Source organism: Sus scrofa, chromosome 17 (assembly GCF_054392235.1).
Source record: "Sus scrofa isolate SSC_HxYL_T2T_F1_AM1 chromosome 17, Sscrofa_HxYL_maternal_Yorkshire_Landrace_v2.0, whole genome shotgun sequence".
NCBI lineage: Eukaryota > Metazoa > Chordata > Mammalia > Artiodactyla > Suidae > Sus > Sus scrofa.
The window spans coordinates 43,588,045-43,610,006 of record NC_139399.1 but is presented as its reverse complement, the minus strand read 5'-3'; the positions used below and the strand labels follow the sequence as shown (position 1 = coordinate 43,610,006).

The 21,962-nt window shown below is 44.1% G+C and overlaps 1 protein-coding gene across 15 annotated transcripts in view; it reads right to left on the bottom strand.

Moving 5' to 3' along the window:
- KIF3B (kinesin family member 3B) overlaps positions 1-20,229 on the bottom strand; it is a 50,604-nt gene extending 30,375 nt beyond the window's left edge. For 7 of the 15 annotated variants that reach the window (XR_014832152.1, XR_014832153.1, XR_014832155.1 and 4 more), the window contains exons 1-2: positions 20,095-20,229; positions 4,672-4,744 (exon numbers count right to left, since the gene is read on the bottom strand). The gene's annotated coding sequence lies outside the window, so the exon portion shown is untranslated. Of the gene's footprint in view, positions 1-2,726; positions 2,759-4,671; positions 4,745-8,493; positions 8,625-20,094 lie in introns of those variants that run through there. The other 8 variants (XR_014832154.1, XR_014832160.1, XR_014832159.1 and 5 more) reach the window with 3 other exon arrangements.
- Positions 20,230-21,962: the final 1,733 nt, after the last annotated feature.

Sequence of the window (21,962 nt, the reverse complement as noted above, 5' to 3'; positions counted from 1 at the left end):
ACAAAAAGACAAAAAAAAAAAAAAAGAGACAAGCTGGATCACTAACCCACTGTGTCACAGCAGGAATTCCTAGTCCATCTTTTTAAATGACATTTGCCACAGCTCTGTTATGACATGAAAAATGCTTAGCATAAATGGAAAATGCAATTTATAAAACTCAATGCAAGCAATCACAATTACATAAAAATAAGACACACATCAAAACATCAATGCTGGCCCACTCTGGGTGATGGGATTACATACAAGTGATTTCCCCTGCTCCTTCAACATTTCTGTATTTTCCAAATTTTCTTTCACGAGCATGTGGTATCTTCAAATAGGAAAAAAATAAAAGTCTGGCAATTCACCAGAAGCAGCCCTGCAAGGAGGAGCAATCTGCGGGCACACAGTGCATATTAATGCATCTTGAATCAATGTGTTCCACTGCAATGTCCTCTAAGATCAGACCAGACAACCACCTGCCGACTGCCTGGCCTGCAGTTCAAGGACACAGAAAGGCAGCCCAAGTGACAGACCACAGGGGCCATCAGAAAAGTACTACAACATTCAGGCAAGAAGACAGCGATGATTCTCTAATAACCGGCCCAAACCAAGTAGCCCCTGTGAGGGTTTCTCTCAGGGGAAGTGGCTGTTTCTACTCTGTTTCCACCTTATCACCATCAACACTACTTTCTCTCACAACAGTTGCTAATTGTTTTGAAATATCAGGACTCCTTGTTCACAATCCCTGAACCATGTCAACAAAGCAAGTCCAATTCCAGGCCTCTGGTTCCCATGTTGGCCAGTTATCAGAATGGGAATTATACAAATTTTCAAAACAAGATTATATATTTCCAGTTGAAAAATAACATCACTGTCTGTAGAATTTGTGTTGAGGGAATAGTTCTATATTTGCTTACACATACAAAAAATATATCTGGAGAGATAAGCCAGAGCCTAGTAATGACACTGGTTGCCTGTAGGGAAAAGAGCTGGGTGGCTGAGGGCCAGGAGTGTAAGGGAGGCTTTTCATTGTATATCTTATTATTCCTCTTGAGTTTTTAATTCTGTGAATATATCACTTAATTGGAAAAAAATGAAATTAGGGGAGAAAAAAGATGGAAAAATTTTGTGAAATTAACCAAATAATTTCAGGTGTTAAAACTCAGGTGTTTCCTCTTTTCATCTATTCATTTTTACTAATCACCATGAATAATGTTTTGGCTGATGAACTAAGGGCCCTAGCAATAGAACTATTTGTCTCAACTTCATTGTGAAGTTTGATTTAAAAAGCTCCTAGCATGTAAATCAATGAAATTGGAACACACCCTCACACCATGCACAAAAATAAACTCAAAATGGCTTAAAGACTTAAACATTAGACAAGACACCATCAAACTCCTTCAAGAGAACATAGGCAAAACATTCTCTGACATCAACCATACAAATGTTTTCTTAGGTCTCCCAAGGCAACAAAAACAAAAGTGAAAATAAACTAATGGGACTTAAACTGACAAGTTTTTGCACAGCAATGGAAACTGCAAAAGAAAAAAAAAAAAAGACAACCTATGGAATGGGAGAAAATAGTTTCAAATGATGCAACTGACAAGGACTTAATCTCTAAAATGTACAAACAACTTATATAATTCAACAGCAAAAAAGCCAACAACCCAACTGAAAAATGGGCAAAAGACCTGAATAAACATTTCTCCAAAGATATGCAGATGGCCAACAAACACATGAAAAAAATGTTCAACATCACTAATTATTTGAGAAACACAAATCAAAACCACTATGAGGTACTACCTCATACCTCTCAGAATGGCCATCATTAACAAGTCAACAAAAAACAAATGCTGGAGAGGGTGTGGAGAAAAGGGTACCCTCCTACACTGTTGGTGGGAATGTAAATTGGTACAACCACTATGGAGAACAGTATGGAGGTAACTCAGAAAACTAAATATAGAACTACCATATGACCCAGCAATTCCACTCCTGGGTATGCATCTGGACAAAACTTTCCTTGAAAAAGACACATGCACCCTTATGTTCATTGCAGCACTATTCACAATAGCCAAGACATGGAAACAACCTAGATGTCCATTAACGGAGAAATGGATAAAGAAAATGTGGTACATATACACAATGGAATATTACTCAACCATAAAAAAGAATGAAATAATGCCATTTGCAGCAACATGGATGGAACCAGAGACTCTCATACTAAATGAAGTCAGAAAGAGAAAGCCAATTACCCTATGATATCACTTATACCTGGAATCTAACATATGGAACAAATGAATCTTTCCACAGAAAAGAAACTCATGGACTTGGAGAACAGACTTGTGGTTGCCAAGGGGGAGGGGGAGGGAGTGGGATGGATGGGAACCTGGGGTTAATGGATGCAAACTATTGCATTTGGAGTGAATAAGCAATGAGAACTATATCTAGTCCCTTGTGATGGAACATGATGGAGGATAATGTGAGAAAAAGAATATATACATGTATGACTGGGTCACTTTGCTGTACAGTAGAAATTGATAGAACACTGTAAACCAACTATAATGGAAAAAATAAAAATAATAATAAAAAAAAAGCTTCTATGAGATCTATCGCAGTGGAATCTTTAACTTTCTAATGTCAATGTAACATACCATGTAGCCTCAGCCACAAGAGCATTCAGAGGAAAGATGTCAAAATAACAGACTAATAGCAAGAGTTCAATCCCTGGCCTAGGTTCAGGCCACATGCCACAGGTGTGGCAAAAAAAAAAAAAAAATATATATATATATATATATATATGTGTGTGTGTGTGTGTGTGTGTGTGTGTATGTGTGTGTGTGTGTTTTTTTATTACAGGCACAATTTATAAACATGAGATAATTTTTTTTTTTTTTTTTTTTTTTGTCTTTTTGCCATTTCTTGGGCCGCTCTCGCTGCATATGGAGGTTCCCAGGCTAGGGGTCCAATCAGAGCTGTAGCTGCCAGCCTACGCCAGAGCCACAGCAATGTGGGATCTGAGCCGCGTCTGCGACCCACACCACAGCTCACGGCAACACCCCGGATCGTCAACCCACTGAGCAAGGGCAGGGATCGAACCCGCAACCTCATGGTTCCTAGTCAGATTCGTTAACCACTGCGCCACGACGGGAACTCCGAGATCACTTTTTTGTAAGCCAAACTATTGTGTGAACTGTCTGAATATTTTCAAACTATCTCTTAAAAGTACATACAAGAACCACAGCATCTCAAACTAGCACAAATTATTTGAGGGCTGCAGAGCAATCAATATCAAAACACTGAAATACAATTCTTGACAAGTAACACTCTCTTAAAACAGTAACTCCATTTCTTGGAATTATTTTAAGGCCATCATTGAATAACTGAATACATGTGTAAGATATAAGTATATACTTAGGTTTATCTCAGCAATATCTCTAAACCACTTTAATACTCACTGATGAGGGATTGGTTAGATTATGACACAGCTCTATAATGGGAAATGAAGCAGTCATCAAGAATGGCAATAGGGAGTTCCTGTCATGACTCAGCAGTAACGAATCCGACTACTATCCATGAGGGTATGGGTCAGACCCCTGGCCTCACTCAGTGGGTTAAGGATCCAGCATTACTGTGAGCTGTGGTGTAGGTCACAGACTCGGCTTGGATCTGGTGTTGCTGTGGCTGTGGTGTAGGCCAGCAGCTGCAGCTCTGATTTGACCCCTAGCCTGGGAACTTCCATATGTTGAAGACAAGAAAGAAAGAAAGAAAGAGAGAGAGAGAGAGAGAGAGAGAGAGAGAGAGAGAGAGAGAGAGACAGGGAGGGAGGGAGGGAGGGAGAGAGGAAGGAAGGGAGAGAGAGAGAAAAGAAAGAAAGAAAAAGAAAGGCGATAAACTGCTAGGCATTTACTTATGGGAAAATGCTCATGACATTTCGTTGAGTGAAAAAAAAGCAGGCTGCCAAAGAGAACAGTTACTATGATGCAATTTATGTTTATATGTGTACATGTACATGTGCAGAGAAAAGGAGGAGAAATATGAAGGAGACAGTGTAAAGTCATGGTTAAAATCATGAACTTTAGTATTCAGCGGGTCAGGATTTTAATTTCTGCTGTGCCACTTAGCTAGAGAATCTTGAAAAAGGCGAGTGATATTGATCTCTGGGGGTGAGCTTGCAAGTGACTATGTTTTGTTTTCTTTGGCCTTTTTTTTTTTTTTGTCTTTTGTCTTTTTGGTGGTGTTGTTGTTGCTATTTCTTGGGCCGCTCCCGAGGCATATGGAGGTTCCCAGGCCAGGGGTTGAATCGGAGCTGTAGCCACCGGCCTACGCCAGAGCCACAGCAACGCGGGATCCGAGTCGCGTCTGCAACCTACACCACAGCTCATGGCAACGCCGGATCGTTAACCCACTGAGCAAACTCAGGGACCAAACCCGCAACCTCATGGTTCCTAGTTGGATTCGTTAACCACTGCGCCACGACGGGAACTCCTGTTTTCTTTGGCCTTCTTGATGGGTGCAATTATTTTTTTCTTATAACCAAGCAGTGAGGATGGTCATAAAGCTATTTTTTTCTTTGGGGAAAAATGTCTAGTACCTTGGTTTCAGCTTACGTATCTTAGGAAGACAGGCTACTTATCTAGAAAGAAATGTAGAAAGGTCACAGGAAAGAAACATGAACAAATAAATGCCTACCCTTAATTCAGATTGGCGCCATGCACTCTCTGTCATTTGATGACCCCAACAGGCAAACAAAGAAAGCATTTATCTAGGGAAAAAAGAGGCAAAGAAATCCTATTTTGTGAAACATTCATAAAAAATATATTCAAGTCTCTAGAACACTAATTCAGAATCAACGCACGTCTGGGGTGTTGTCATATTCAATAGTCACAACTCACAGTATAGTAAGAGTTTAATGTGTATTCCTCTTCTAATTTTCAAAACCACCTTATGGGGAATAGGTATGAGCCCTATTTTTTTTTTTTTCTTTTTTTTAGGACCACACCTGTAGCATATGGGTTCCTGGGTCAGAGGTCAAATCAGAGCCGCAGCTGCCGGTCTATGCCACGGTCACAGTAACACAGGAGCTGAGTTGCATCTGTGACCTATACTGCTGCTTGTGGCAACACCAGATCCTTAACCCATTCAGCAAGGCCAAGGATTGAACCCATATCCTCACAGACACAGATTCTTAACCTGCTGAGCCACAACGGTAACTCCTAAAAATCCTATTTTAAACTTATTTTAAACACACACACACACACACATATACACATGTATATCAATATAAGTATAGATTAAAACAATTCAAGTTGCACGTGTGAGTACCCAGTAAATAAGTAAAATCTTCCCGCTACCCCTGGGGAGACACCTGAAACACCTACAAGCATTAATATATCTATATTGCTTCTCCACTTTATTTTTTAATTCAAGCATAAGTATAGTGTCTACCATTCTCCATCTTACTTTACAGATCTTGGAAACAACCCCACCCTCCATCCCCACTCTTTAAGTAGCTGCCTAGATGCCATGGTACAGTTGTCTTACAATGTATTTGATTAGTCTCCTGCTGAGGGACCCTCTGATAGTTACTGGTCTTTGCTAGTGCAAATAATGCTGCAATGAATATCTCGAACACCTACCTTTAGGTACACATGGGGGTTAGTAGTTAAGAGCTATTCCTAGAGGTGTCAACACTATGCATGTTCCTTTTTGACAGAGGGCACTGTCTTACCCACTTCCCAGGCTGTACCATTTATCTGCCCACCAACACTGCCCACATGACCCTAATATTCCGAGCTCACACACTGACCCACCACTAAGCTATGAAGCTGGAAGAGCCTCTGTGCCAGGAACTTCTTGCTCCATGTACTGTTCCGGAGAGAAATGAAACTGTTTCTCTCCTAAAAATTTACACTCTGATGTCAGACACTTAATCGAAATACAACATTTGGCCCTTGACCAGGGTCCCTTTTTGGATCTTGATGAAAACAAACTAATGTTGGATTTCCCATCATGGTGCAGTGGAAACGAATCCGACTAGGAACCATGAGGTTGCGGGTTTGATCCCTGGCCTCGCTCAGTGGGTTAAGGATCCAGCATTGCCGTGAGCTGTGGTGTAGGTCGCAGATGCAGCTTGGATCTGGCACTGCTGTGGCTGCGGCGTAGGACGGCAGCAACAGCTTCGAATGGACCCCTAGCCAGGGAACCTCCATATGCCGTGGGTGCGGCTCTAAAAAGACCAAAAAAAAAAAAAAAAAAAAAAGACAAAAATATAAGTAAAACAAACTGTTAAAAATGTAGGAGATGATCAATGAAATTTGAACATGGGACATGAGATGATGTTAAGGAATTATTGTTACTTTCTCAGGTGTGAAAATGGTATTTTTAAACTAAGATTCTTAAACACACGAAAGCATTTTCAGATAAAGTTATATGCTGTCTGAGACCAAAATAATCAGGGGTGAGGTGGGGTTGGGTGGATAGGAGGTTACAGGTGAAACAGAATTGCCATATGCTGATAAATGCTGGAGCTGGGTAATGGGTTCATGGTTCATTATACTGTTCTATTTTTATGCATGCTTCAGAGTTTCCAAAATGGAAAGAAAAAAAAAAATGCCCTCTGACCAATTGCTTTTCTTTTCTTTCTTTCTTTTAAAACTTTTAAGAAAATTTTCATTGTGGTTTTAAAAAAACCCCACATAATATAAAATGTACCTTAACTATTTTTTAAGCATACAGTAACCATCTTACGTGTATACATTATTGTGTAACAGGTCTCTAGAACTTTTCATCTTGCCAAACTGAAGCTCTCTATACCTATCAAACAGTGGCTCCCCATTTCCCCATTTCCCCTGCCCCTGGAAACCACCATCCTACCTCAAGGTTCACTCATGTTGTAGCACGTAACAAGATCTCCTTTTATGAGGCTAAATAACATCCCACTGTATGTATAGACCACATCTTTTTTTTTTTTTTTGCTTTTTAGGGCGGCACTCACGGCATATGGAGATTCCCAGGCTAGGGGTCTAATTGGAGCTACAGTTGCCAGCCTACACCAGAGCCACAGCAATGCTTAACCCACTAAGTGAGACCAGAGATTGAACCCACAACCTCATGGTTCCTAGTCGGATTTGTTTCCGCTGCACCACAACGGGAACTCCAAGACCACATTTTCTTTATCCATGGATCTGTCCATGGACATTTGGGCTACTTCCATCTCTTGGCTATTGTGAGGTATGCTGTAGTGACCAGGGGTGTGCTCAGTGACTTGTCCTTTTAATCAAGACTGCTATGCAGCTGGGTAAAAAGCCACAGAAAATTCCACTTTTTTTTTTTTTCCATCTTTTTGCCATTTTCTTGGGCCGCTCCTGAGGCATATGGAGGTTCCCAGGCTAGGGGTCAAATCGGAGCCAAAAGCCGCAGCAAGGTGGGATCCAAGCTGCATCTGCAACCTACACCCACAGCTCACAGCAACGCTGGATCCTTAACCCACTGAGCAAGGCCAGGGATTGAACCCACAACAACCTCATGGTTCCTCGTCGGATTTGTTAACCACTGAGCCACGACAGGAACTCCAAATTCTACATTTTAAAAGAGGCAGGTGGCCTGGATAACGAAAAAGAGATCAGACACACCTGGGAGGGAAACCCAGTCCAACCATTCCCAACTCTGAGACTCCATTGGAGTTCCTTCACCTCGCTGAACCTATATCCCCCTCTGTAAAAGGAACCAGCTCCTGGGGGCTGTGTGAGGATGCGAGCAGGACAGGCATTACAATGCCTGGCTCACAGGAGGTGCTGACCCAATTTACAGGAGAAAAAACCTGAGACTGGGAGAGAGAAGTAACATGGGACACTGAGTTAATCAGTGGCAAAGTAAGCAGAAACCAGGTCTACCTGGCTCCAAAGTTCATGGCTTTTTTCCGCACCAGCATGTCCTAAATGTCCGTCACACAACTGTCTCTTCACAATTTTTGCCATTTCCTTATACCACTTGTACTATTATTTGAAATTTGTGTTTTTTCATTTGTTTGTTTTTTGTCTTTTTGCCTTTTCTAGGGCCGCTCCTGCAGCATAGGGAGGTTCCCAGGCTAGGGGTCTAATCGGAGCTGTAGCCACCGCTCTACGCCAAAGCCACAGCCACGCAGGATCCAGCCGAGTCTGTGACCTACATCACAGCTCACGGCAACGCCAGATCCTTATCCCACTGAGCAAGGCCAGGGATCGAACCTGCAAGCTCACGGTTCCCAGTTGGATTCGTTAACCACTGAGCCACGATGGGAACTCCTGTTTTTTAATGAGACAATATTTATTTATTCACAGAGTTCACACGAAACATTGGTTCCTGGTGTGAGAGAACATTGTCTTCCCAAGCCACCCAGGACTGATGGAGACACCTGGTCTTGCTGGTACACCATGTGAAATCCATTGTTTCTTCGACTGCCATGGAAGAAGAGAATAAGAACATAGGGATATTACAATCCTCCTTTATTCTTTGACTCATAGTGATACCCACTGTTCAGAAGCCATGTCTTTTCCAAAAGCAAGAGGTCTAGGAAACAGTCTTCTGTGCGCCCAGAGGGAAATGAGAATTGTGGAGTGCCTGCTGCAATCTCTTTCTTTCCATCAAATAATCCGGCATTCTCCCTGTCACAGAGAGAATTGGCTCATTCTCCCATAGCTAAGGTTTTTGCTTTCAATCTACTTTAACCAAATTTAGTTTTATTTATTTATTTATTTGCCTTTTTAGGACTGCACCTGCTGCATATGAGATTCGTAGCAATAGCTGCTGGCCTACTCCACAGCCACAGTAATGCCAGATCTGAGCTGCACCTGCGACCTACAGCATGGCTCACGGCAATGTTGGCTCACGGCAATGCCGGTTCCTTAACCCACTGAACAAGGCCAGGGATGGAACCTGCGACTTTATGGTTACTAGTGGGGTTTACTACCAATGAGCCACAATGGGAACTCCCACAATTTATTTTTTAGAAGAAACTTTATATCACTGCCATAAATGGAAAACCAGTATCACTTGCAAACAAAAGACAACTGTGAAAATCAGTATAAGGACACACAACAATGTTACTATGTTCTAACTAGATACTGTAGCTTACCTAAGGCCCAAGGGTGGGAGCTCTCTTTGGTGGTTAGAAAGCAAGTATTAAAGACTGAAGGGGGAGTTCCCGTCATGGCGCAGTGGTTAACGAATCCGACTAGGAACCATGAGGTTGCGGGTTCGGTCCCTGCCCTCGCTCAGCGGGTTAACGATTCGGCGTTGCCGTGACCTGTGGTATAGGTTGCAGACGCGGCTCGGATCCTGCATTGCTGTGGCCCTGGTGTAGGCCGGTGGCTACAGCTCTGATTCGACCCCTAGCCTGGGAATCTCCATATGCTGCGGGAGAAGCCCTGGAAAAGGCAAAAAGACAAAAAAAAAAGAAAAGAAAAAGAGAGAAAGAAACACTGAAAGGAGTTCCTGTTTTGGCACAAAGCGGAAATGAATCTGACTAGTATCCATGAGGATGAGGGTTCAATCCCTGACCTCACTCAGTGGGTTAAAGATTCAGCGTTGCCATTGAGCTGTGGTGTAGGTCCCACATTGCTGTGGCTGTGGTGTAGGCCGGCAGCTGTAGCTCTGACTAGACCTCTTTCATATGCTGCGAATGCAGCCCTAAAAAGAAAAAAAAAAAAAAAAAAGACTGGAACCTAATATCCTTAGAAGAACCAAAACAGTTTCAAAGAAATTAACTCTCGAAGTGTCATTCAGCATAATTTAGGATGCCCTGTTTGAGTGTCACCTAAAATCTTCTCTTCCACCTGGATTAGCTCCAGAATCTAACCCCATCCAGATGACCCCAAATCAGGGTCCCATTTTATCAAGAACACATGCCACCTTTGTGGTAAATAGTTCCCAAAGATGATCAGGCAAAATTTCCTATAAATCACAGGATTTGTTTTAGTAATACAATGAGTTAAATATATTTTTCAAATCCCCCTCTACCAGAACTATCATGGTTCACTGTTCAATTCCATAATGATACGTGTGCTCTCACAGCTCCTCCAGTGTGCAGAACTGATAATGTATATACAATATTTCTGGTTAGTGTCACCAGCCAACAGTCTGTTCAGAGACTGAAGGGTTTAAATGTTAAAGGCTCTTCTTCTGGTTCCTACTCACAAAGAGTTCTGTATCACGGGAAAACAGGAGTTCCCATGTAGCTCAGAAGTTTAAGGACCTGACATTGTCATTGCAGGGGCTCAGGTTGCTGCTATGTCGAAGGTTTGATTTCTGCCCCAGTAATTTCTGCATGCCATGAGTGTGGCCAAAAATTATTATCATTATTATTTGCTTTTTAGGGCCACACCTGTGGCGTATGCAGGTTCCCAGTCTAGGGGTCAAATCGGAGCTGTAGCTGCTGGCCTACACCACAGCCACAGCAACAAAGGATCTGCGCCTTGTCTCTGACCTATAACACAGCTCATGGCAATGCTGGATCCTTAACCCACTGAACAAGGCCAGGGACCGAATCTGCATCCTCATGGATACTAGTCAGATTCGTTAACTGCTGATCCATGATGGAAACTCCCAAAAATTATTTTAAAAAGTAGAAAAATTTGGAGTTCCCATTGTGGCTCAGTGGGTTAAGAGCCTGACATAGTGTCTGTGAGGATACAGGTTTGATCCCTGGCCTCGCTCAGTGGGTTATGGATCCATTGGTTGCTATAAGCTGTGGTGATGTCACAGATTCAGCCTGGATCCCACTTTGCTGTGGCTACGGCAAAGCTGACAGCTGCAACTTCAATTCAACCCCTAGCCTGGGAACTTTCATGTGCTGTAGGTGCAGCCATAAAAAGGAAAAAACAAAAACAAAAATAAAAAAACAAAGGAAAACAAATTAAAGAAAAGCAGCAAAGAAGGCTGACAAAAACTCTTAAAAGATACTTTATGGTATGTGAATTATATCTCAATAAAGTTCCTTTTTTTTTTTTAAAGACACTCTTTGAAGATCCTAATCAATTTTTTCTTTTTTAAGCAAGAAATAGATTTATTAAGATAGGACGCTTGTGGGAGTTCCCATCTTGGTGCAGCAGAAACGAATCTGACTAGGAACCATGAGGTTGCGGGCTGGATCCCTGGGGTTAAGGATCCAGCGTTGCCGTGAGCTGTGGTGTAGGTTGCAGACGAGGCTCAGATCCCACGTTGCTGTGACTCTGGCGTAAGCCGGCGGCAACAGCTCTGATTAGATCCCTAGCCTGGGAACCTCCATGTGCTATGCGTGTGGCCCTAAAAAGCAAAAAAATAAAAAATAAGATAGGATGCTTGTGAGAGATGCAAGTGGGCAGGCAAGGAGGCTCTGCCCCCTAAGCAAATTTTAAGAAGGAAAATGTACAGTTCTCCTTCTGAACTTTTTTTTTTTTTTTTGGCTGTGCCCACGGCAGGCAGAGGTTCCTGGGCCAGGGATTAAACCCAAGCACAGCAGCAACAATGCCGGATCCTTCACTGGCTGAGCCACCAGGGAACTCCTGAACATTTTAAAGTTCTCAGTTTCCCCGAACTAATTTATTTAGTTTTGTTCTCTTATGAGGCTGACAGAGAAGCAAAGACGTTCACTACAGCACTACATGTGATTAAAAGAAGTCAGAAACAACTTCAATGCCCAACACTAGGGAAAGTTCACCCCCTCATAATTACTAAACATGAAAACATGGGGAAATGATTATAAAATATGAAGCAAACATTTCCAAATGCAGAATGGGAGATGCACTTTGAGTGCATCTAAAAAGATGTCTGCAAGTGGACAAAATGCAACTGAGCTAGGTAACCATTTTCAAGGAAAATCCCTTCCCACCAAACTATAATAACATCTGCCTTTACAACCTCATTTAGACACTACCCTTTTAAAAACGCTATCTAAGGAGGCGGACTTTATAATTAAAATTTTTTAAAAATGAAAGGATCTAGTTTCAAGAAATAATCCGAAATGTAGACAAAAGTGTATATAATGATAATCTTTAAGATGGTCCCTGTAGCAATGTTTACAGCATTTAAATACTGAAACCAGCCTAGTTACCATGATGAAGGAAATAAGAATCGCACATCCATGAGGGAGCATAATTTAGGAATGTATTTTCCTTTGGACAGTGAGATGTTAACAGTAGTTATTTCTTATTTAATCTTTTTAGGACTTTCCTCATTTTTCCTTAATGGAAATTCATTATATTTATAATCAGGAAAAAAAAGTTCTATTAAAAAACTGCCGGTGGAGTTTCCATTGTGGCTCAGCAGTAATGAACCCTACTAGCATCCATGAGGACGCAGGTTCAGTCCCTGGCCGTGCTGAGAGGGTTAAGGAGCCAGCATTGCCATGAGTTGTAGTGTATGTCGCAGATGCAGCTCAGATCTGGAGTTGCTGTGGCTGTGGTGTGGGCTGGCAGCTGAACACCATGTGCCATGGGTGTGGCTCTAAAAAAAAAAGAAAAAAAATTGCTGGCAATTGAAGAAATAAGTAGGGAAAAATACTATCTATTTCTTAGGCTAGAATCTGACCTGCTATTGCAGATGGTGCAAAACCAGTAACTATTTCCATTAAGAACTATCTTCTTGTGGTTACCTTAAGTAACTTGAGCTGACATTTTATCTTACCTGCATGGAATCTTTTATGATTTACCAGCTAGATTTTTTGCTTAGGTTACTGAAATGAGTTATAAAGTAATGATTGCTGCAATCCACTAAGCTGCTGGAGACAGTGCTATGAGCTTTAGTTTCTGCTTAATATATGTCACACACAAAAGCCCCAAATCAAACCCTTCCTGAAATGGCTGAAGGCAATGTTGAGGACCCCAGGGTGAGTAACAGCATGTCTGATCTCAGCTCCCAGTGATCTATTACAATCTGTATTTCATTTGGACCCACTTCCATCTATATACTATGTTCAAATATGACAAAATGCAAGTGCTGCAAATATCTGGCCAAAAATAAATAAATAAAACCACACCCACCATGATTATCACTGGTGCTAATACAAACTATGATTGAAATAAATCAGCATACTAAAGATAGATCTGCCTGTGTGTGAAGAGCTCCATGTCTGCTATCAACGTGACAAAGTGAGGAGACACAGTGTGTCACCATGATTAACTGAGCCTTAAACAAACATTCCGAGGTGCAGCGCAGATGTGTGATGCTGATAAGATGGGTTCATTGTAATGATCTCTGACTGCCAAGAAATACACTTTAAAAGCCCCACCCCAGAAGGTGTGGGGAAAAGCCCAGCATGAAGTCACCAAGGAGAGGAAAACAGCACCCAACTCAAATTGTGTTTCAGGCAGGGCTGGCAGAGCCTTGGAAGACTAGCCCATGTTCTTATTTTGCCTAAACAGAACACGGAAGGCCAGAGAGGCTGAGTTGCTTGCCCCAGGTCACACTGCAAAGGGCAGGATTGCTGTTAGAATTCATGTCTCCATGCAGACTCCACTACCTTTTCACACCAGAATTTCCTGTGATGGCACAGGCCTTGACCAAGAAATCTTTCCAAGACTTTGCAGAGATAAAGAGATGTTGAAAGGAAAATAATGATCCCACACTGCAGACAGGGAAAACTGAGCCTCTACAAAACTGAATCTTCTGCAACCAGCCAGCAGATGGTATAGAGTTTTAGCCAACCTCTCCTCCCTGGTGTAGATACTATCACCAGAATCAAGAAGCAACAGCTCAGGGCTAAATGACTCAGAACACAAGCTCACAGTTCCTATCTGCTTCAGATGTTTCAGGCCTGTGTTAGAGCCAAGAAGGGTGAGAGGCAACCTACCTCACAAATCAGGTATCTGTTTGTTGCCTATCAGTCAAGTAACTGACCCCACAGTTACGTTAGAAATACCTCACAGGTTCTTCCCCTGATTTCGTCAAACATTCTATGAAATCATATTCTTCTTACTTTTTTTTTTTTTGTCTTTTTAGGGCCACACCTGTGACATATGGAAGTTCCCAGTCTAGGGGTCCAATTAGAACTGCAGCTGCTGGCCTACACCACAGCCACAGCAACACCGGATCCTTAACCCACTGAGCAAGGCCAGGGATCAAACCCACATCCTCACGTTCATTAACCACCGAGCCACGACAAAACTCCTCTTTTTCTTTCTTTTTTTTTTTTTTAAGGGCCACAGGTGTGGCATGTGGAAATTCCCAGGCTAGTGGTCAAATCAGAGCTACAGCTGCTGGCCTATGCCACAGTCATAGGAATGCGGGATCCAAACCGTGTCTTCGACCTACACTGCAGCTCTGGGCAACACTGGATCCTTAACCCACTGAGCAAGGCCAGGGATTGAACCCGCAACCTCTCGGTTACTAGGCAGGTCCCTTTCGGCTGAGCTACAATGGGGACTCCTATGAAGTCACTTTCATCAGCATTCAAAATTAGTCACCCAGGAACAGAAGGGAAAGAAAAGACCTTTGACAAGACATCAGGGATGCACTGCCCTCCTAAAAAACAGATGAACGAATGAGTGGTAGAAAGTGCAATGGAGCTGAAGTCAGCAGACCTGGTTAAGCTAGTTGACTTTTCTGTGCCTCTACTTTCCTCTTCTGGAAAATGAAAAACAATACTCATGTTACACGATTGCTGTGAGGACTGAATGAGACAACACGTGTAAAGTGCTGAGACTAGTGCTTGGGTCAATAAATGTTAGCTATTCCTATTACAGGCATACCTGGGAGAGAGTGAAGGATCAGTTCCAGTCCACCACAATACAACGAATTCTTGTAATAAAGCAAGTCACACAATTTTTTTGGTCTCCTGGTGAATATAAAAGTTATGTTTACACTAAACTGTAGTCCATTAAATGTGCAAGAGTATTATGTACAGAAAGAAAGTACATGTGTTTTTTTTTTGTTGTTGTTGTTGTTGTTTTTTTCGCTTTTAGGATTGCACCTGTGGCATACGGGAGTTCCCAGGCTAGAGGTCAAATTCGAGCTGCAGCTACTGGTCTACACCACAGCCACAGCAACATGGGATCCAAGCTGAGTCAGCGACCTACTCCACAGCTCACGGCAATGCCAGATCATTAACCCACTGAGCAGCGCCAGGGATAGAACCTGCGTCCTCACAGATGCTAGTCAGATTCATTTCTGTGGAGCTACAATGCTGAGCCACAAAATCCAGATTCTGCATTTCTAACAAGCTCCTAGGGCACATGGGTGCCCCAGTCATACAGAACACACAACAAGAACCCACCTAACCCAGGACCTATACTGAGTGCTTAATAATACTGACCAAAATGAGAGACCTCTCGGGAGCTCAACGCTTCATCTGTAAACTGGGGATAATATATATTCCACATGATCTCAACTGACTGAACATTAGTAAATGAGAATGCACAGGAGAGAGCATTCTAAATAGCAAACAAAGCTAGACAAGTGGAGGTCACAGGATTATTAGTCTGACTAGTCACAGTGCTGAACTTACAACATGGTGAAGCCTAAATTTACAGGTACAATTGTTAGCCTATACGAAAAGAAGGTTTGAATTCCCTTGTTTGGAAAAGATACTCCATTCAAAGGTCCTCTAGGAATTCTAGCAGAATACAACCACTTCTCAAGGGATTCCCAAATCAAAAGCTCTGCAACTTTAGAAATGTCATTCGATGGCCAAGAAAGAACCACTTTGGCAGGGAGAGTGTGGCCATTTGAGGCACTAAGCTTCACTAGTGAGTCCATTCTGTCTTCCCGAGCTGGCCAGCCTCTTCCAGCCTTCATCAGCCAAGATCTCGAGTCAGAAGAGCAATACTAACAGCATGAGACAGATGGGCACTGCCCTGGAAAGCCCACGCTGCCACTCCACAAGCTGGTAAAGAACCACATTTTGAGAACAGCAGGGCTCACAGATATCCAAGGTGGAAGCTTCGAGGAGATGCACCTAGCTGTCTTCCTGCAGGATAAGCTGGGATGTCCTTCCAGAGACCACAAGGTGTTTATACCTTGTGCCTCTCCTCTAAGGGTTCAGAGGAACCATAGCTAATTTTTCCTCCCAGGGCACCTAACCAAAAAGATCTCTCATCGTTTTAGAGGCAGATGGCACCACCAACATCTACTTAATTGCTGAGGCCAAAAACCCAGGAGTCATCTCTGATTCCTTTAGCTCTTCCTCTCAACCACCAATCTGTCAGTTTCACCTCCAGGACCCTAATTCGACCTCTTGTACCATCCCCACTCTGATCACTCTAGAAAGCTACCGTCACCTCTTGCCTGGCCTCCGACTGCCATTCTTTTTTTTTTTTTTAAGGCCGCACCTGCACCATATCGAAGTTCCTGGGCTAGGGGTTGAATTGGAGCTGCAGCTGCCAGCCTACACCACAGCCACAGCCGATTTGAGCTGCATCTGGGACCTATGCCACAGCTTGTGGCAATGCTGGATCTTCAACCCCCTGAGCGAAGCCAGCGATCTAATCTGCATCCTCATGGATACTAGTTGGGTTCTTAACCTGTCAAGCCACAACGGCAACTCCCCTAGCTGCCATTCTTACACCCCTTAAAATTCATTTGCCACAGAGAGGCCAAAGTGATTGTTTTTAAAACAAAAAAACAGATCATGTGTTTCCCGTTCTTAAAGCCTTCAATGCCTTCCCATTGCTTTTAGGATAAAACCCCAACTCCTTCCTCTAGCCTACAGGACTTAGGTGACCTGAGGCCTCACCCGCAGCCTCCACACGCACCCCCCCCCACATTCTCCCCTCTCCCCACCCCAGCCTACCTGCTCCAGCCACTCTAAGCCTTCTTTCTGTTCCCAGAACTCACCAAGCTTATTCCCACCTCAGACCCTTTATCCTTGCAGTTCCTTCTGCTACATTTTCAAAATGTTGGCCCCTTTCTGGCAGCAAAATGTCACCACCTTAGAGTGGTCTTCTCTGACCACCCAATCAAAGTGGCAGGCCCCCCCCCCCCCGCCGTGGAGAAGATACTTTGCATGACATCACTCTTTTATTACTTTCACAGCACTCACTTCCATTCGAATGATCTCGTTCATTTATTGGTTTCTTTTTCTGCTGCTACCACTAGAATGGAAGTTGCATGAGAGCAAGGACACCACCTACCTCTCTACTATCACGTCCTTAGGACAGAACTGGGCCTGACACACAGCGGTGTTCCGTAAATGTTGGGTGCCTGAAACTGAGGCAATTGGAGCAAGAGCACTGAACTTGGGAATCAGAAGGTGTGGATGCCAGGGTGAAATGGGTCACTTACCAGCAGCCTGGCTTCTGGACCTCAGGTTCCTCGACTGTAAAATAGAAATCTCAATCTGCACCTTCCCTTCCTCACGGGGTTACTGATAGACCAAAGCAGTGAAGCAGTGAATGCTTAATCATTTTTGCAAACTATTAGGCACCATAAAGAGAGCACTGTATTATTAACCAGCACAAGAGAAGGCTCTTTCTCAGGGACCCATAAATCAGTGGATGAAAGGGCTTAGAGAGCAAGCCGAGGCTTAGCCTAGGCACCCAAAAGAAGCATAAGGACACGAGCAATATGAATCCACAGCTTTACTCTGAGGAGGGGCAAACACAAGATATAAATTCATTTAAAGACGTCAAATTCATTTTAAATGTCAGCAATATGCAAAGTAAGCTCTGAGGTCCTTAAAGAATGTAGAGTTGGGATTGCGCCATTGCACTTGGCATAAAGAGATTTAGTAAACATTGACTGAATTGGGATGCAGGCTACTAAACCTGGCATCTTTCTTTGCAACCCATTCTGGCATGGAATTGCAGGTTCCTGGGGCAACCCTGTAATAATGACATTTTTTTAGGCCTCACCCACAGTATGCAGAAGTTCTGGGGCCAGGGATGGAACCCAAGCCACAGCAGTGAAAAAGCCAAATCCTTAACCTACTGTGCCACCTGACATTTATATAATACTATGACAGTGACTGTTTCATGCATGCAATGACTTTGTAAGGTTGACCGACCTGGTATCATCAGCACATGCTTTAATTTATTCATTCACCAACCATAAATAGAATATAAAGAACAATATCAGTGCTATGTTAAGCCCAAATAACAATAGCTAATGTTTACCAAACACACCAGGCACTTTACATGTATCAGGCACCAATAAATCCTCACAACAGTGATATATGGTGGATACAATTATCATCCCCCTTTTACAGATGATGAAACTGTAGCACAAAGAGGTAAAGTATACTGCTCAGCAGCACATAACTTGGAAGTGGCAGAGCCAAGTTTTGAATCCAGGCAGCCTGATTCCATGCTTAAAACACTAGCCCACAATTGGAATTGCATGGTACCACTGAAAGGGCCTACAAAATACTCCTCCCACTTGAAAGAGGAGGGAACTAGAGGAGAGAGAAGCCTCTTTTAAACATTCCAGCTCTTTTTTGAAGTCCACACTATGGATGGTATCTATTTAAATGAAGCTTTATGTAAGATCTTGTTTCCTTGCCAGTGGAGGAAAAGCCTCTAACCATAGCAGTCAGAAGCAACAAAAGAATACCCTTGTGGCTTTGTAACAGCTACAGCTGAGAAATCAGAGACATCCTGGTGAGGGGGAGAAAATACAGGATTTACCTGGAAACATGTTCAGCTCCACCATTTAATATGTATAAGATTTTTAGGCAAGTCATTCACTTTTCTTAGCCTCAGTTTTCTTATCTTCAAAATAGGGATGACATCACCACCTACCTGGCAAAGTCTATGTGAAGATTAAGTGAGATAATACACCTGAAAAGTACTTCTTAATCATATATAGTTCATTCTCAATACTTGTGGGGGAATGGTTGCAGGAACCCCCATGCATACCAAATCCACAGATGCTCAAGTCCCTTATATATAAAGGTGAAGTAGGTGTATCTTCATTGAAAAAACCCATGTATCCCGTAGACTGATGCGGTTCAAACCCAGGCTAAGGGCCAATCACACCTGTAAATAGCTATTACTGTTTCAAGCACTTCTCAAAAGACATGAAGATAACTTTTTTTTCTTCCTTCCTTTCTTTTTTCTTTCCTTCGTCTTTTTAGGGCCACGCCCAAGGCATATGGAGGTTCCCAGGCTAAGGGTCCACTTGGAGCTGCAGCTACTGGCCTACGCCACAGCTCGAGGCAATGTCAGATCCTTAACCCACTGAGCGAGGCCAGGGATTGAACATGCATCCTCATGGATACTAGTCAGATTCGTTTCACCGAGCCACGATGGGAACTCCCCAAAGATAACTTTTTCTTTTGTAAGAGTCAAAAAGGTATAAGTAGAAAATAAAACCATAACCCCAGGAATCTACAAGGACTTGGTCCCCCACCAGGGCTACTTGGTCCACACCACCTCTCTTGCTCTGAGCAGAATGGAGAAGTAAAGCTGAGAGTGGAGGGATGTCAAACGGTAAGAAGTGGGGGGCGGATATCCACATGAGCTGGTGCACTACACACCTAAAGCCTACCTGTCTCAAAGTCATGGCCTCCAGGAAGCCTTGCCCAAACCACCCCACATGCCTCAGAACAGCTTGCTGAGCACTTACTATGCCAAGCTACCTGATATACCTGTCTCAATGGACTCTCACAGTGGTTCATTAATGCATTTTACAAATAAAGAAAAGGCTCACAGAGATTAATGTGCCCAAGGCCACAAAGTTACTCAGTGGAGATGCAGAGTCACAAATCCAGACACTCAGACTTCAAGCTGGACTCTTGGCCCCCAAGCCAGGGTGCCCTAAGAATTCTCATCTTAACCACTCTGAGCCGCAACTGTTAGGACCTCATTGGACAAACAGGTCAACTGAGACCAAGATGGGAAGGTACTTGCCCAAGGTCACAGGTGAGCCAGGGGCAGCGCCTAGGTTCTGACCCCAGGCTTTCGCTTGCCCGCCTCCCTCTAGAGCTGGGTCCGTGACCTCGACCCCTCGCGGCCGGGTTTGGGGTCAGGCAGCACACCTCCGCCCGGAGGAGGAGGGGCGAGACCGCCCGCACTGCCAGAAGATGCCCGGGAGGCAGGGCTGAGGATGCTCCCGTTCCCGGAGCAGCATAGTCGGTGTTGCTGCCCCGCGGTACTCCCGGAAGATCCCAGGCGGCGGAAGGATTGGCCCTGCCCGGCAGTTGATCGAACATCTCCCCTGACTCACCTGCGGCCCGAGCCGAAAGCGGGCAGCGGCGGCGGCTGCGGCGGCGGCAGTAGTGGCGGCGGCGGCGGCGGGGGCGGTGGCGAACCGTGAGGCTCAGCCATTCCCCGCTGCCCCGGATGGGGAGAGACGGCGGCCGCTCACTTCCTTAGCAACCCGGCAAGGCGACCCACTTCCTTAGCAACCAGTGTCAATTTCAATAACTTTATTGGGACACGAGTGGCGGACATGGAAAGCTTGTCTGGCGAGGTGGGGCGGGGCGAGACAGGGAGAGGAGGGCTGGGGCGGCAAGGTACCGGCTCTTTGTAGGTACCTTGTCTCAACATCCTTGAGACTTTTCACGCATTTAAAGGGTGTGAGAGGGCGCGACATGGCCTAACTCTACTTGCTAGTATCTCGTGCCTCAGTTTGCCCATCTGTAAAATGGAACGCAATGGCTTGATCTCTCCATTTGACCTTTCCTAAAGCGCTTTCGCATCCATTATCTGCCTTGCATCTCAAACGGCTACTGAGATAGTTCATATTTAGGGTCTGGCCGGTCACTCAAGCCAAAAATTTAGGAATCATTCTTATCTCTTCCTTATCCTTCACTCTCCCCCACATCCAGTCACCACGTCCCTTAGTGTACCTCTCAAATATTTCTGCCTCCACCGTTCTCCATCTCAGTGCCACCCCACCAGGCCAGGTGGAGTTCTTCCTGTGTCTAGTGTGCCTGCCATATCTGATCTCTTCTTCTACTTTTTTGTCTAGTCCTGACCTGACAATTATTTTCCACAAGGTGGCCAAGGTGATTTTTTTTTGGGGGGGGTGTCTTTTTAGGGCCACACCTGCAGCTTATGGAAGTTCCCAGGCTAAGGGGTCGAATCAGAGCTGCAGCTGCCAGCCTACCCACAGTCACTGCAATGCCAGATCTGAGCTGCATCTGCAACCTACACCACAGCTCACGGCAACACTGGATCCTTAATCCTCTGAGTGAGGCCAGGAATCAAACCCAAATCCTCATGGATACTAGTCCTATAATTAATCTGCTGAGCCACAGTGGGAGTTGCCCAACTCCCCAAGTGATCATTTTAAAACATGAAGGAGTTCTCATCGTGGCGCAGTGGTTAACGAATCCCACTAGGAACCATGAGTTTTCGGGTTCCATCCCTGGCCTCGATCAGTGGGTTAAAGATCCAGCGTTGCTGTGAGCTGTGGTGTAGGTTGCAGACGCAGAGGATCTGCGTTGCTGTGGCTCTGGTGTAGGCTGGCAGCTACAGCTCCGATTAGACCCCTAGCCTGGGAACCTCCATATGCTGTGGGTGGGGCCCTAGAAAAGACAATAACAATAATAATAAAAACAAACATGAAACACAGCATGGCACATTCCACTTAACATCATTCATGTACTCCCACTGCTTTTAAAATCGATACAACTCTGTTCCAGCTAGAATGGCCTGGAAGGCCAGTTCCATATTCCTTTTCTGCAGGAACTCAACCTGCTGTTACACACTCTGTAGAAGCTCCTGAGAGCAGGGTCCCTTCATTCACTGTTTTGTTTTGTTTTTTGCTTTTTAGGGCTGCACCTGCCACATATGGAGGTTCCCAGGCTAGGGGTCAAATTGGAACTGTAGCTCCTGGCTTATACCACAGCAATGCAGGATCCAAGCCTCATATTCGACTTACACCACAGCTCACGGCAACGCCGGATCCTTAACGCACTGAGCAAGGCCAGGATCGAACCTGGGTCCTCATGGATGCTAGTCAGATTCGTTAACCACTGAGCCACAACAGGAACTCCTTCATTCACTGTTATATCTGTTTTGCCTAAAACCATGCCTGCTTGGTCCATAGTAGTAAATATACATTGAATATTGAATGAAAGAATGAAT